Source organism: Neovison vison, chromosome 7 (genome assembly GCF_020171115.1).
Source record: "Neovison vison isolate M4711 chromosome 7, ASM_NN_V1, whole genome shotgun sequence".
Taxonomy (NCBI): Eukaryota; Metazoa; Chordata; class Mammalia; order Carnivora; family Mustelidae; genus Neogale; species Neogale vison.
The window spans coordinates 46529297-46544023 of NC_058097.1; the positions used below are offsets into that span (position 1 = coordinate 46529297).

Genomic DNA, 14727 nt, shown 5'->3' on the forward strand with positions numbered 1-14727 from the left:
TGGGGCAGCAGCACCAGGCTCTGCAGCGGCACCCCCCAGCGGCTTAAGCCATGGCACTTCTTACGGCATTCAGCAGCAGCGTTGCTGTAACCGACAAAGACCTCTTCGAATTAAGCACATTCCTCGATTCCAGTAAAGTTCCGCGACATGGCCAGATGAGTTTCCTGAGCAGCAAGGTGTTGGTGGGGGACTTGATGTCCCCGTCGACCAGTCGGGTTTGGGGGCTGAGGAAGGCCTAGGTCTCTTAGACGACAACCTGGAGGTGGCCAAGCACTTCAAACCTCATGGGTTCTCCAGCGACAAGGCTAAGGCGAGCTCCACCGAATGGCTGGCTGTGGATGGGTTGGTCAGTGCCTCAGACAACGGCAAGGAGGATGCCTTCTCCGGGACAGTTTGGATGGTGGAGAAAATGGATCTGAAGGAGTTTGATTTTGATTCTCTGTTCAGTATAGATGACCTGGAAACCATGCCAGATGAGCTTTTGGCCACGTTGGATGACACGTGTGATCTCTTCGACCCCTTAGTCCAGGAGACAAATAAGGAGCCCCCCCCAGACGGTGAACCCAGTTGGCCATCTTCCAGAAAGTTTACCCAAAACAGACCAGATTGCCCCCTTTACCTTCCTGCAACCACTTCCTCTTTCCCCAGGGGCGCTGTCCTCCACTCCAGATCATTCCTTTAGTTTAGAGCTGGGCAGTGAAGTGGGTATTTCTGAAGGAGATAGAAAGTCAGACTCTACTGCTTACATTACCATGATCCCTCAGTGCATCAAGGAGGAGGATGCCCCCCTCAGATAATGATAGCGGCATCTGTATGAGTCCTGAGTCCTATCTGGGGTCCCCACAGCATAGCCCCTCTACCTTCAGGGGCTCTCCAAATAGGAGCTTGCTGCCTCCAGGTTTCCTCTGTGGTTCTGCCTGCCCCAAACCCTATGATCCTCCTCCAGAAAAGACAGCAGCAAAAGTAAAGGTTGAGAAACTAGATAAGAAGCTGAAAAAAATGGAGCAGAAGAAGACAGCAGCCACTAGGTACCGCCAGAAGAAGAGGGCAGAGCAGGAGGCCCTCACTGGTGAGTGCAAAGAGCTGGAAAGGAAGAATGAGGCTCTGAAAGAGCAGGCAGAGTCTTTCGCCAAGGAGATCCAGTATCTGAAAGATTTGATAGAAGAGGTCCGAAAGGCAAGGGAGAAGAAAAGGGTCCCCTAGTTGGGGTAGTCAGGAGTGTGTGCTTGTACATAGGCTTGCTCTGAAGCTGTGTCGTAATAAATTATTGTGTAGTGAAAGAAAAAAAAAAAAAAGATGTACTTATTTATTTAGAGTGAGAACAGGGGTGGGTAGGGTGGAAGGGCAGAGGGAGGGGAAGAGAGAGTCTTAAGTGGACAGTTCACTGAGTACAGAGCTGGACATGGGGCCCAGTCTCAGGACCCTGAGATCCCAACCTGAACTGAAACCAAAAGTCAGGCACTTAACTGACTGGATGCCCCTGAGACTCTCTTTAAAAATTCTCTAATGTGGGGCACCTGGGTGGCTCAGTCGTTGATCATCTGCCTTTGGCTCAGGTCATGAACTCAGGGTCCTGGGATTGAGTCCCACATTAGGCTCTCTGCTCAGCCGGGAGCCTGCTCCTTCCTCTCCCCCCACCCCCCCAGCTTGCGTTCCCTCTCTCTCACTGTGTCTCTCTGTCAGATAAATAAATAAAATCTTTTTAAAAAACCCTCTAATGTTATTTAAATGCTTATCCATAAAAATTTTATTAGAGCATTTTAATAACTGACCATAATTTTCTGAGCAATTTGTGCCATATAACATATGCTAGTGCTTTAAATGTGTGCTTTTTCTCAGTGTCCAATCTGTTTAAAATGATAACTATATGGAAGGATCCTTTTATGATGGAATATTTGTTTCAAAATTTTTTCAGTGAAAATTTCCTTTTTTATTTTATTTATTTATTTGACAGCAAGATAGAGATCCCAAGTAGGCAGACAGAGAGGGGGAAGCAGACTCCCCGCTGAGCAGAGAGCCCGATGTGGGGCTCGATCCCAGGACCCTGAGATCATGACCTGAGCCGAAGGCAGAGACTTAACCCACTGAGTCACCCAGGTGCCCCTCTTATTCTTGTTTTACAACTCAATAAAAAACACTTCATTTTTAATGATAGTTCCCACAGCATTAATGAATTGTGTTTTGTTTTTTTAATCTGTGTTTTATAGTTTTATTATTTTTAAAGATTTTATTTACTTATTTGTTAGAGAGAGAGAGAGAGCGTGACCACAGGCAGATAGAGAGGCAGGCAGAGGTAGAGGGAGAAGCAGGCTCCCTGCCGAGCAAGGAGCCCGATGTGGGACTCAATCCCAGGACACTGCAATCATGACCTGAGCCAAAGGCAGCCACTTAACCAACTGAGTCACCCAGGCGTCCCTGTGTTTTATAGTTTTAGATAACCATTTTCAACTCAGGACTTGGAAGACAGTGTAGGGTTTAGTTTAAATATGAATCAGCCATATGTCCATTGCCAATAAAATTATGTGCATATTTGTATAAATATTACCCATACACTGTTGGTTCATGACTTAGACTTCCTTATCTTGGTTAGTTGTCCGTGATTGTTTTATACTGTTGATCCTGGGTGGGCTGTGATATGGAATTAATGTCATCCTCTATTTGTGGATGAATTCATATTCTCTTTGAGAGAGAAATACCTTTTCAACTGAAGGTAATTTTTAAAATCTCCTATCTCTGTATCAGTTTTAGGGGTCCTAATTTATTCTTAAGTGTCATCAAAATTATATGCCATGAGGGATGCTTGGATGGCTGAGTCGGTTAAGTGTCTGACTCTTGGTTTGGGCTCAGTTCATGATCTCCGGCTTGTGGAACTGAGCCCCACGTCCCACTGAGTGCTCAGCATGGAATCTATTTGTCCCTCTCCCTCTGCTCTTCTGCCATTCACACTCCCTCTCTTTCTAAAAAATAAATAAAATCTTAAAAATATATATATGCCATGAAATTTACCATTTAACCATTTTTTTCCATTTTAGTCATTTTTAACTAAAGTGTTAAAGGTATTTACATGATTGGAAAGCCAATCTCTGGAGTTTTCTCATCCTGCAAAACTGAAACTTAATGCTTATTAAGTGGCCACTTTGACATTTTTCTCTATTCTAAGCCCATGGCATTCTCTGTTTCTCCTTCCCTGTTTCCTTCCTTCCTTCCTTCTTCCTTCCTCATGCTGTTCGTGACATCAGTCAGTCACTTAAGTGAAATCATAGTGTATCTGTTTCTGTGACTCCTTTATTTCACTTAACAAAACACCATCCCGTTTAACCACATTGTATAAGGCAACAAGATGTGTCTATCTTTTCAAAGCTGAATTATTCTGGTAAACATATATGCTACGTTTTCTTTATGTGTTCAGAAACATTTCTGTTGCTGTCACTTATTGGTTTTTTGAATAACACTACTGTGAATCTGCTTGTGCAAATATCTCTTGCAGATCCTACTTTGAATTCTTTTGGTTATATACTGTCAAGTGGGATGGCTTAGTCATATAATAATATGATTTAAAAAGTATTGAGGAAACTCCTTTCCATTTTCCACAGTGATTGTTCCATTTGCATTTCCTCTAGCAGTGCATAATGGTTCCAGTGTCTCATCCTTCTGACACATGTAGGTTTTTTTTTTCTTGTTTCATAGTAGAATCTGAACAGGTGTGAGGTGATGACTCACTGTTGGATTTGTGTTTCTCTAATGAGTAGTGATTTTGAGCATCTTTCATATGTTAGTCCATTTGTATATCTTCTTTGTACTGTGCCTACTGAAAACTTTCTCCAGTTCTTAATAATGCTGTTTGCTGTTTGGTTGTCACTGCAAAAGTTCTTTCTATATTCTAGATGTTAAATACTTAATGCCTAGAGGCTCAGCAAAAACTTTTCATTCATTTTTCAGGTTGCCTTTTCGTTCCATTGACTGTTAGAATTACTTTCTCTGGGGACACCTGGGTGGCTCAGGGTGTCTGACTGCGGCTCAGGACATGATCTCAGGGTCCTGGGATCAAGCCCCACATCTGGCTCACTCCGAGGTGGGAAGTCTTCTTCTCCCTCTGCCTTTCCTCTTGGCGTATGCTCGCTCTCTCTCTCTCTGTCTCTTAAATAAATAAATCTTGAAAAAAAAAACCAACAAACATGAGAGTCTTTTCTGTTTTGCCTCCCTCTCTATTTTCATCTATTTTTTTCCTTCTATTCCCCTCTGTTCATCTGTTTTGTTTCTTAAAGTCCACATATGAGTGAAATCATATGGTATTTGTCTTAATGACTTATTTTCCCTAGCATAATACCCTCTAGTTCCATCCACATTGTTGCAAATGCAAAGATTTCATTCTTTTTGATGGCCAAGTAATATGTATGTATATATAGTTATATATATATACCACATATTCTTTATCCATTCATCTACTGATCAGACACCCGTGTTCTTTCCATAGTTTGGCTCTTATGAACATTGCTGCTATACACATTGGGGTGCGTGTGCCCCTTCGAATCACTGCTTGTATCCTTTAGATAAATACCTAGCAGTACAATTGCTGGGTCATAGGGTAGCTCTATTTTCAACTTTTTGAGGAACCTCCATACTGTTTTCCAGAGTGGCTGCACCAGCTTGCATTCCCACCGACAGTGTAGGAGTGTTACCCTTTCTCTGCATCCTCGCCAACATCTGTGGTTTCCTGACTTGTTAATTTTAGCCATTCTGATTGGTGTGAGATGGTATCTCATTGTAGTTTTGATTTGTATTTTCCTGATGCCGAGGGATGTTAAGCATTTTTTCATGTGTGTGATGGCCATTTGTATGTCTTCTTTGGAGAAATGTCTGTTCATATTTTCTGCCCATTTCTTGACTGGGATATTTGGTTTTTGGGTGATGAGTTTGAGAAGTTCTTTACAGATTTTGGATACTAGCCCTTCAACTGATAAGACATTTGTAAATATCTTCTCCTATTCTGTAGGTGGCCTTTTAGTTTTGTTGACTATTTCCTTTGCTCTGAAAAAGCTTTTCATCTTGATGAAGTCCCAATAGTTCATTTTTTGCTTTTGTTTCTCTTTCCTTTGGAGATATGGCTAGCAAGAAGTTGTGGTAGCTGAGGTTAAAGAAGTTACTGCCCATGTTCTTCTCTAGGATTTTGATGGATTCCTGCCTTATATTTAGGTCTTTCATCCATTTTGAGTTTATTTTTTTGTATAAAAGTATAAGAAATTGGCCAGGTGTTTATCAATAAAATTGATAAACCCCTGGCCAGACTTATCAAAAAGAAAAGAGAAAGGACCCAAATAAATAAAATCATGAATGAAAGAGGAGAGATCACAACTAACACCAAAGAAATACAAACTATTATAAGAACATACTATGAGCAACTCTACGCCAACAAATTTGACAATCTGGAAGAAATGGATGCATTCCTAGAAACATATAAACTACCACAACTGAACCAGGAAGAAATAGAAAGCCTGAACAGACCCATAACCAGTAAGGAGATTGAAACACTCATTAAAAATCTCCAAACAGGGGCGCCTGGGTGGCTCGGTGGGTTAGGCCACTGCCTTCGGCTCAGGTCATGATCTCAGGGTCCTGGGATCGAGTCTCGCATCGGGCTCTCTGCTCAGCGGGGAGCCTGCTTCCTCCTCTCTCTCTGCCTGCCTCTCTGCCTACTTGTGATCTCTGTCTGTCAACTAAATAAATAAAATCTTTAAAAAAAAAAATCTCCAAACAAACAAAAGCCCAGGGCCAGACGGCTTCCTGGGGGAATTCTACCAAACATTTAAAGAAGAACTAATTCCTATTCTCCTGAAACTGTTCCAAAAAATAGAAATGGAAGGAAAACTTCCAAACTCATTTTATGAGGCCAACATCACCTTGATCCCAAAACCAGACAAGGATCCCATCAAAAAAGACCAATATCCTTGATGAACACAGATGCAAAAGTTCTCATCAAAATACTAGCCAATAGGATTCAACAGTACATTAAAAGGATTATTGGGGTGCCTGGGTGGCTCAGTGGGTTAAGCTGCTGCCTTCCGCTCAGGTCATGGTCTCAGGGTCCTGGGATCGAGTCCCACATCAGGCTCTCTGCTCAGCAGGGAGCCTGCTTCCCTCTCTCTCTCTGCCTGCCTCTCCATCTACTTGTGATTTCTCTCTGTCAAATAAATACATAAAAAAAAAAATCTTTAAAAAAAAAAAAAAGGATTATTCACCATGACCAAGAGGGATTTATTCCAGGGCTGCAAGGTTGGTTCAACATCCCCAAATCAGTCAATGTGATACAACACATCAATAAAAGAAAGAACAAGAACCATATGATACTCTCAATAGATGCTGAAAAAGCATTTGACAAAGTACAGCATCCCTTCCTGATCAAAACTCTTCAAAGTGTAGGGATAGAGGGCACATGCCTCAATATCATCAAAGCCATCTATGAAAAACCCACCGCAAATATCATTCTCAATGGAGAAAAACTGAAAGCTTTTCTGCTAAGGTCAGGAACACGGCAGGGATGTTCATTATCACCACTGCTATTCAACATAGTACTAGAAGTCCTAGCCTCAGCAATCAGACAACAAAAGGAAATTAAAGGCATCCAAATCAGCAAAGAAGAAGTCAAATTATCACTCTTCGCAGATGATATGATACTATCTGTGGAAAACCCAAAAGACTCCACTCCAAAACTGCTAGAACTTGTATAGGAATTCAGTAAAATGTCAGGATATAAAATCAATGCTCAGAAATCAGTTGCATTTCTTTACACCAACAACAAGACAGAAGAAAGAGAAATTAAGGAATCAATCCCATTTACAATTGCACCCCAGACCATAAGATACCTAGGAATAAACCTAACCAAAGAGGCTAAGAATCTATACTCAGAAAACTATAAAGTACTCATGAAAGAAATTGAGGAAGACACAAAGAAATGGAAAAATGTTCCATGCTCCTGGATTGGAAGAATAAATATTGTGAAAATGTCTATGCTACCTAAAGCAATCTACATATTTAATGCAATTCCTATCAAAGTACCATCCATCTTTTTCAAAGAAATGGAACAAATAATTCTAAAATTTATATGGAACCAGAAAAGACCTCGAATAGCCAAAGGGATATTGAAAAAGAAAGCCAAAGTTGGTGGCATCACAATTCCGGACTTCAAGCTCTATTACAAAGCTGTCATCATCAAGACAGCATGGTACTGGCACAAAAACAGACACATAGATCAATGGAACAGAATAGAGAGCCCAGAAATAGACCCTCAACTCTATGGTCAACTAATCGTCAACAAAGCGGGAAAGAATGTCCAATGGAAAAAAGATAGCCTCTTCAATAAATGGTGTTGGGAAAATTGGACAGCCACATGCAGAAAAATGAAATTGGACCATTTCCTTACACCACACACGAAAATAGACTCAAAATGGATGAAGGACCTCAATGTGAGAAAGGAATCCATCAAAATCCTTGAGGAGAACACAGGCAGCAACCTCTTCGACCTCAGCCGCAGCAACATCTTCCTAGGAACAACGCCAAAGGCAAGGGAAGCAAGGGCAAAAATGAACTATTGGGATTTCATCAAGATCAAAAGCTTTTGCACAGCAAAGGAAACAGTTAACAAAATCAAAAGACAACTGACAGAATGGGAGAAGATATTTGCAAACGACATATCAGATAAAGGACTAGTGTCCAAAATCTATAAAGAACTTAGCAAACTCAACACCCAAAGAACAAATAATCCAATCAAGAAATGGGCAGAGGACATGAACAGACATTTCTGCAAAGAAGACATCCAGATGTCCTACAGACACATGAAAAAGTGCTCCATATCACTCGGCATCAGGGAAATACAAATCAAAACCACAATGAGATATCACCTCACACCAGCCAGAATGGCTAAAATCAACAAGTCAGGAAATGACAGATGCTGGCGAGGATGTGGAGAAAGGGGAACCCTCCTACACTGTTGGTGGGAATGCAAGCTGGTGCAACCACTCTGGAAAACAGCATGGAGGTTGCTCAAAATGTTGAAAATAGAACTGCCCTATGACCCGGCAATTGCACTACTGGGTATTTACCCTAAAGATACAAACGTAGTGATCCAAAGGGGCACGTGCACCCGAATGTTTATAGCAGCAATGTCCACAATAGCCAAACTATGGAAAGAACCTAGATGTCCATCAACAGATGAATGGATAAAGAAGAAGTGGTATATATACACAATGGAATACTATGCAGCCATCAAAAGAAATGAAATCTTGCCATTTGCAACAACATGGATGGAACTAGAGTGTATCATGCTTAGTGAAATAAGTCAAGCGGAGAAAGACAACTATCATATGATCTCCCTGATATGAGGAAGTGGTGATGCAACATGGGGGCTTAAGTGGGTAGGAGAAGAATAAATGAGACAAGATGGGATTGGGAGGGAGACAAACCATAAGTGACTCTTAATCTCACAAAACAAACTGAGGGTTGCTGGGGGGAGGGGGGTTGGGAGAAGGGGGGTGAGGTTATGGACATTGGGGAGGGTATGTGCTTTGGTGAGTGCTGTGAAGTGTGTAAACCTGGCGATTCACAGACCTGTACCCCTGGGGATAAAAATATATGTTTATAAAAAAATTTAAAAAAAGTATAAGAAATTGGTCCAGTTTAATTCTTCTACATGTAGCTCTTCCATATATCCAAGGCCATTTGTTGAAGAGACATCTTTTTTCCATTTTCTATTCTTTCCTGCTCTGATGAAGATCAGTTGCTATAGAGTTGAAAGTCCATTTCTGAGTTCTCTGTCCTGTTCTGTTGATCCATGTGTCTGTTTTGTGCTAGTACCATATTGTCTCAATGATTGTAGCTTTGCAAGAGAGCTTGAAGTCGGGAATTGTGATGCTTCCAGCTTTGGTTTTTTTTTTCCAACATTACTTTGTCTATTCAAGGTCTTTTCTGCCTCCATACAAATTTTAGGATTGTTTTTTCCCTGTTTTCAAACACTGAAATAAAGTTCTCAGACACTAATCTGAGTCACAATGCAGGGCTGCCTTTGCAAGGGCGAGTAGCAGATCTGAATTCTGCATATAGCTTTTATTTATTATTAGTTTTTTTTAAGATTTAATTAAATAATTAATTAATTAATTTTACAGAGATCACAAGTAAGCATAGAGGCAGGTGGAGGGAGAGGGAGGAGGAAGCAGATTCCCTGCTGAGCAAAGAGCCTGATGCGGGGCTCCATCCCAGGATCCTGGGATCATAACCCAAGCCAAACGAAGGCTAAGGGTTTAACCCGCCGAGCCACCCAGGCACTTCTATTATTAATTTTTGCTGCTGCCCCTCGGAACTATTTGTTACTTAAACTGTAACCCCTGGAAGATTTTACTAGTTGCCAAGTACATTTAGATATGGCCTTAAGAAATACATATATTGGCAACAGGTCTTTGGGGAGAAGGACGATATACGACCGTGAAGCTGGGCAGCTGGGGATGCCCCGCTCGCTCAGGGCAGAAGGCCGCTCCTTCACAGAAGCTGGGCAGCCGGGAGGCCCAGCCTGTCCAGGGTGGAACGCCGCCTGCTTCAGGGAAGCCAAGCACCCAGGAACACCAGGTCAGCTTAGGTTGGAACGAAAACCACCTGCTTCCCTCTTCCGTTATCACTCCTTTCTCTTCCCAGAAGCACCCGTTGTTAGTTAGATGAGTCCTTTGAATGTGCTTGGTTAACTATAAACTTTATTCTCCTCCTTGATTGTCCCCAAGAAGTGACTAACATTTGACCTTCATTGGTCCTTCTGGTGGCTATTGTTTCTATCCAATAAAAGTGAGACTGTGGAGTTGCTCGTGGCAGCAGTCCTTTACTGTTGTCCCCTGCTCCCAATCCATGTGATCCATGTGTCTTGCAGCTGATGTGTTTGTGCCTAATTTTTCTTTCCTCGCCGGCTGGAAGCGGCAAATTTTTTCTATCAGAAGAGCAAGGGCAGAGGTATCAAAGCATGGGAAAGGAGTACAAAGATGTCAAACAGGCCTGCACCCTCCCCTTTATGCAAGTGGGCAGGGAGGAAATTATGAGATAAGGGAGGAGCAGGATGTTTGTGTTAGCAATCACCAGGTGCAGGAAGGGGGGTTGAGGGTTATTTTCTTCCGTAGCTCTTAATCTATGCCCTGCTCAAGGGATGATGGGATCCTGTTCCTACTGGGCCATTGTGTTCAATAGCCCAATAACAGGAATGCCACTGATGTTTTAGTTGCTTCCACAGTCACCCCTTAGGGCTTACAATATATTCTCTAAGAACTCCATATGTTTCAGCTCTATGGAAAATGCTAATGGTATTTTGATATGAATTGTCCTGAATGTGTATATTGCTTTGGATAGCATCGACATTTTAACAATATTTGTACTTCCAATCCATGAGCACGGAATGTTTTTCCATTTTTTTGAGCTTCTCAATCTCTTCCATACGTGTAATTTTTTTTACCTCTATGGTCAAGTTTATTCCCAGGTATCTTGTGTTTTTTGGTGCAATTGTAAATGGAATTGACTCCTTGATTTCTCTCCTGCCTCATTCTTAGTGTATAGAAATGCAGCAGACTTAGGTGCATTGATTTTGTATCCTGCAACTTTGCTGAATTCCTTTATTAGTTCTGCCCGCCCCAGAGTTTTTGCGTTTTTTACGCAAAGTATGATGTCATCTGAGAAGAGTGAGAGTTTCCCTTCTTTTTTGCCTATGTAAAAGATGCCTTTTCTTTTTATTGTCTGATTATTGAGTCTAGGACTTCCAGTACTATATTGAACAATATAGTGGTAAGAATGGACATTCCTGTAGTGTTCCTGACCTTGGGGGAAAAGCTCTCAGTTTTTCCCCACTGAAGATGATATTTGCTGTGGGTTTCTCATATATGGCTTTTATGATATTGAAGGATGTTCCTTTTATCCCTACACTGCAGAGAGTTTTTCTCAGGAAAGGTGCTGTATTTTGTCCATAGCTTTTTCTACATCTATTGAGAGGATCATATGGTTCTTGTCCTTTCTTTTATTAATGTAGTTTATCATGATTGATTTGCTGATGTTGACCCATCATTGTAGCCCAGGAATAATTCCCACTTGGTTGTGGTGAATAATCCTTTTAATATACTGTTGGATCCTATATACTAGTATTTTGGTGATAATTTTTGCATCCATGTTCATCAGGGATATTGGCCTGTAATTATCCTTTTTAGAGAGGTCTTTACTTGATTTTGGGATCAAGGTAGTGCTGGCCTCATAGAATGGGTTTGGAAGTTTTCCTTCCATTTCTATTTTTTTAAAAACATTATTTATTTATTTGACAGAGAGAGAGAGAGAGCACAAGTAGGCAGAGAGGCAGGCAGAGAGAGGGGGAAGCAGGCTCCTTGCTGAGCAGAGATCATGATGTGGGGTTTGATCCCAGGACCCTGAGATCATGACCTGCACCAAAGGCAGGGGCTTTACCCATGGAGCCCCCCAGGAACCCCCCCATTTCTATTTTTTGAAACAACTTGAGAAGAATGGATACTATTTTTTCTTGAAATGTTTGATAGAATTCCATGATGAGGCCATCCAGGTGTGTATTCTGTTTTAGGATGGAATGCTCTAAATATATCTGTGAAGTCCATCTCATTCAGTGTTTTATTCAAAGCCCTTGTTTCCTTGTTGATCTGCTTAGATGATCTGCCCATTGCTGTTAGTGGGGTGTTAATGTTCCTTACAATTATTGTTATCAATGTTTCTTTAATTTTGTTATTAATTGTTTTGTACAATTGTCTGTTCCGAACTTAGGGAAGTAAATATTTATAATTGTTAGATTTTCTTGCTGGATAGACCCTTTTATTATGATACAGTGTCCTTCATCTCCTATTACAGTTTCTGGTATAAAATCCAGTTTGTCTGATAAAAGGATTGTTACTCCAGCTTTCTTGATATTCATTGACATGATAAATGTTTCCCTACCCCCTCACTTTCAATCTGGAGGTGTCTGAGGCTCTAATATGAGTCTTTTTTTTTTTTAAAGATGTATTTATTTATTTATTTAACAGAGAGATAGAGATTACAAGTAGGCAGAGAGGCAGGCAGAGAGAGAGAGGAAAGCGGGCTCCCTGCCAAGCAGAGAGCCCAATGCAGGACTCAGTCACAGGACCTTGAGATCATGACCTGAGCCGAAGGCAGAGGCTGAACCACTGAGCCACCCAGGTACCCCTGAGATGAGTCTTTTCTAAGCAGCATATCAATGTGTCTTGTTTTTTCATTCAATCTGATATCTTGTGCCTTTTGATTGAATCATTTGGTCCATTCACATTCAGAGTAATTATTGAAAGATATGAATTTAGTGCTGTTGTATTACCTATAAAGTTAATGTTTCTGTAAATTATCTCTGTTCCTTTCTGGTCTTTATTACTTCTGGACTCTGTCTTCACTCAAAGGATCCCCTTTGATATTTCTTGCAGAGCTGGTTTAGTATTCAAAAAAACCACACACACACACACACACACACATACATACATACATATATATATTTATCCTGGAAACTATCTTTCCTTCTATTCTGAATGACCACCTTGCTAGATAAAATATTCTTGTCTGTATATTTTTCCCATTTAGCACATTGACTATATCATGCCAGTCCTCTCCAGTCTGCCTGGTCTCTGTGGGCCTGTCTGCTGCCAGTCTTATGTTCCTACCCTTGGAAAGACCTCTTGTTCTGAGTTGCTTTCAGGATTTTCTCTTTATCTCTGAAATTTGCAAGCTTCACTATTAATATCGAGGTGTTGGCCTATTTTTATTGATTTTGAGGGGGCTTCTCTGTGCCTCCTAGACTTGAATGCCTGTTTCCTTCCCCAGATTAGGGAGATTCTCAGCTATAATTGGTTCAAGTAAACATTCTACCTACTCTTCATCTTCTGGGACTGCTATTATCTGGATTTTATTTTACTTTATTGAATTGCTGATTTCTCAGTCTTACTTTGTGATATAGTAGTTATCTTTCTTATTTCCACCTTCTTCATTTTCCATAATTTTGTCTTCTATATCACTGACTCTCTCTTCTGCTTCATTTATCTTCACTGTTAGAGACTTCATTTTTTACTGCATCTCACTAATAGCCCTTTAAGTTTCAACCTGATTGGATTTTAGTTCTTTTATTTCTATAGTAGGGGCTTCTCTAGTGTTGCCTATGTTCTTCTCAGGCCCAGCAAGTATCTTTATAATCATTGTTATAATTTCCAGTTCAGACATCTTACTTCTATCCATATTGATTAAATCTGTGACAGTGAGTACTAACTCCTGTTCTTACTTTTGTGGTGAATTTCTCCATCTCATCATTATGTCCAGGAAAGAATAGAAAAAAGAGGGAGAAAAGACAATAATATTAACAACAACAACAGAAAAAAAATAACAAAACAAATCAGAGGAAAACAAAAACTAAAGAAAATAAAAAATCGAACCAGAAACTAAACAGAACAGACCAAAATTCTAGATTGTAGGTGTATTTTGTTCTGCTTGTTAAAAGAAACTAGATCCCAAAATAGGAAATAAAGCTTTATATTTTATATATATATGTATATATATATAAAACTTTATATTATATATATAAACTATATATTATATACATAATATAGATTTTATATATTATATATGTATATATAACATAATATAAATATATATCTGTATTGTATCTATGTATATCTATATATTATAAATATATATTTATAATATAAAATGTGTGTATCTATATATCACATCATATATATATAAGATACAATGAATGGAAACTAAAAATAAAAAATACAAAAAAATACATATATATAACCTATATTTAAAATAAAAAGAGAATTGAAAAAACAATTAAAAAAAAAACTGCAAGACTATAGAAGAATAAAAAAACTGTTAATGCTATATACTGTTTTCCCAACAGCTGAAGGTTTGCAGTTGCCTATGACTGGTAAACTTGGTGCTAGCTGTTTGTTCCCACTGATCTTCTCAGGGAGGGTCCTGTTGCACCCTGATTCTCAGAGGCCTTTTTCCTAGTGGAATTATACCTCCCTTTCAGGAGTACATGCTCAGTGTAAGTCATTCCAGATTCCACTATGTGGCACTGTTTTCTCCCTGAAGGCTTTCAGCAGTGCTTGGAGGGGTTGAAAATGGTGGCCCCCTGCTCTCTAACCCCAAGGCTGAAACATTGCTCACCCTACCCCCAAATTTTCAGAGATCCCTCACAGAAAAGCACTTTTGTCTCCCTGGTTTCCATCTGAACTCTGTGTTCATGCAGCCCATGACCCAGTGTTTTCATCTCAGGCATGCGACTGAGTTTCAAGTTGCCAAATTGTACAGACTCCTGTGATGTGGACCTGTGCTCTTCCTCCTGGAGGAGGGGGGAAGGTCTCACTACCCTTTGGCCTTTTGCTGGGCCCCAGAGGGGAGAGCAGGAGTGCAACAGTGCAGCAGGTCCCAGTTAATGGCAACACCGAGAATAAAAAGCAGTGCTGTTTTCAGCCAGCTTCTCTGCTCTGATGCCTGTGAACTCTGCCTCACTCAGGCATCCCCATTCTTCTTGTGACCCCAGGGATCCTGAGACCCCACTGTCCCACCAGCGATTCCACCCTGCTCTGTCATCTGAGCACCTTTAAGCCAAGGGTGTCCCCACCAGAGGAGACTTTTGAAAGTTCTGATACCACACTCCACTGCTTTTAATACTTACCAGTAGTCTTCTTAAGC

General features: G+C 40.6%; 1 pseudogene; it reads left to right on the forward strand.

The window, feature by feature from the left end:
- The window catches only part of LOC122913321, a 35017-nt pseudogene extending 33711 nt beyond the window's left edge, over nucleotides 1-1306 (forward strand).
- Nucleotides 1307-14727: the final 13421 nt, after the last annotated feature.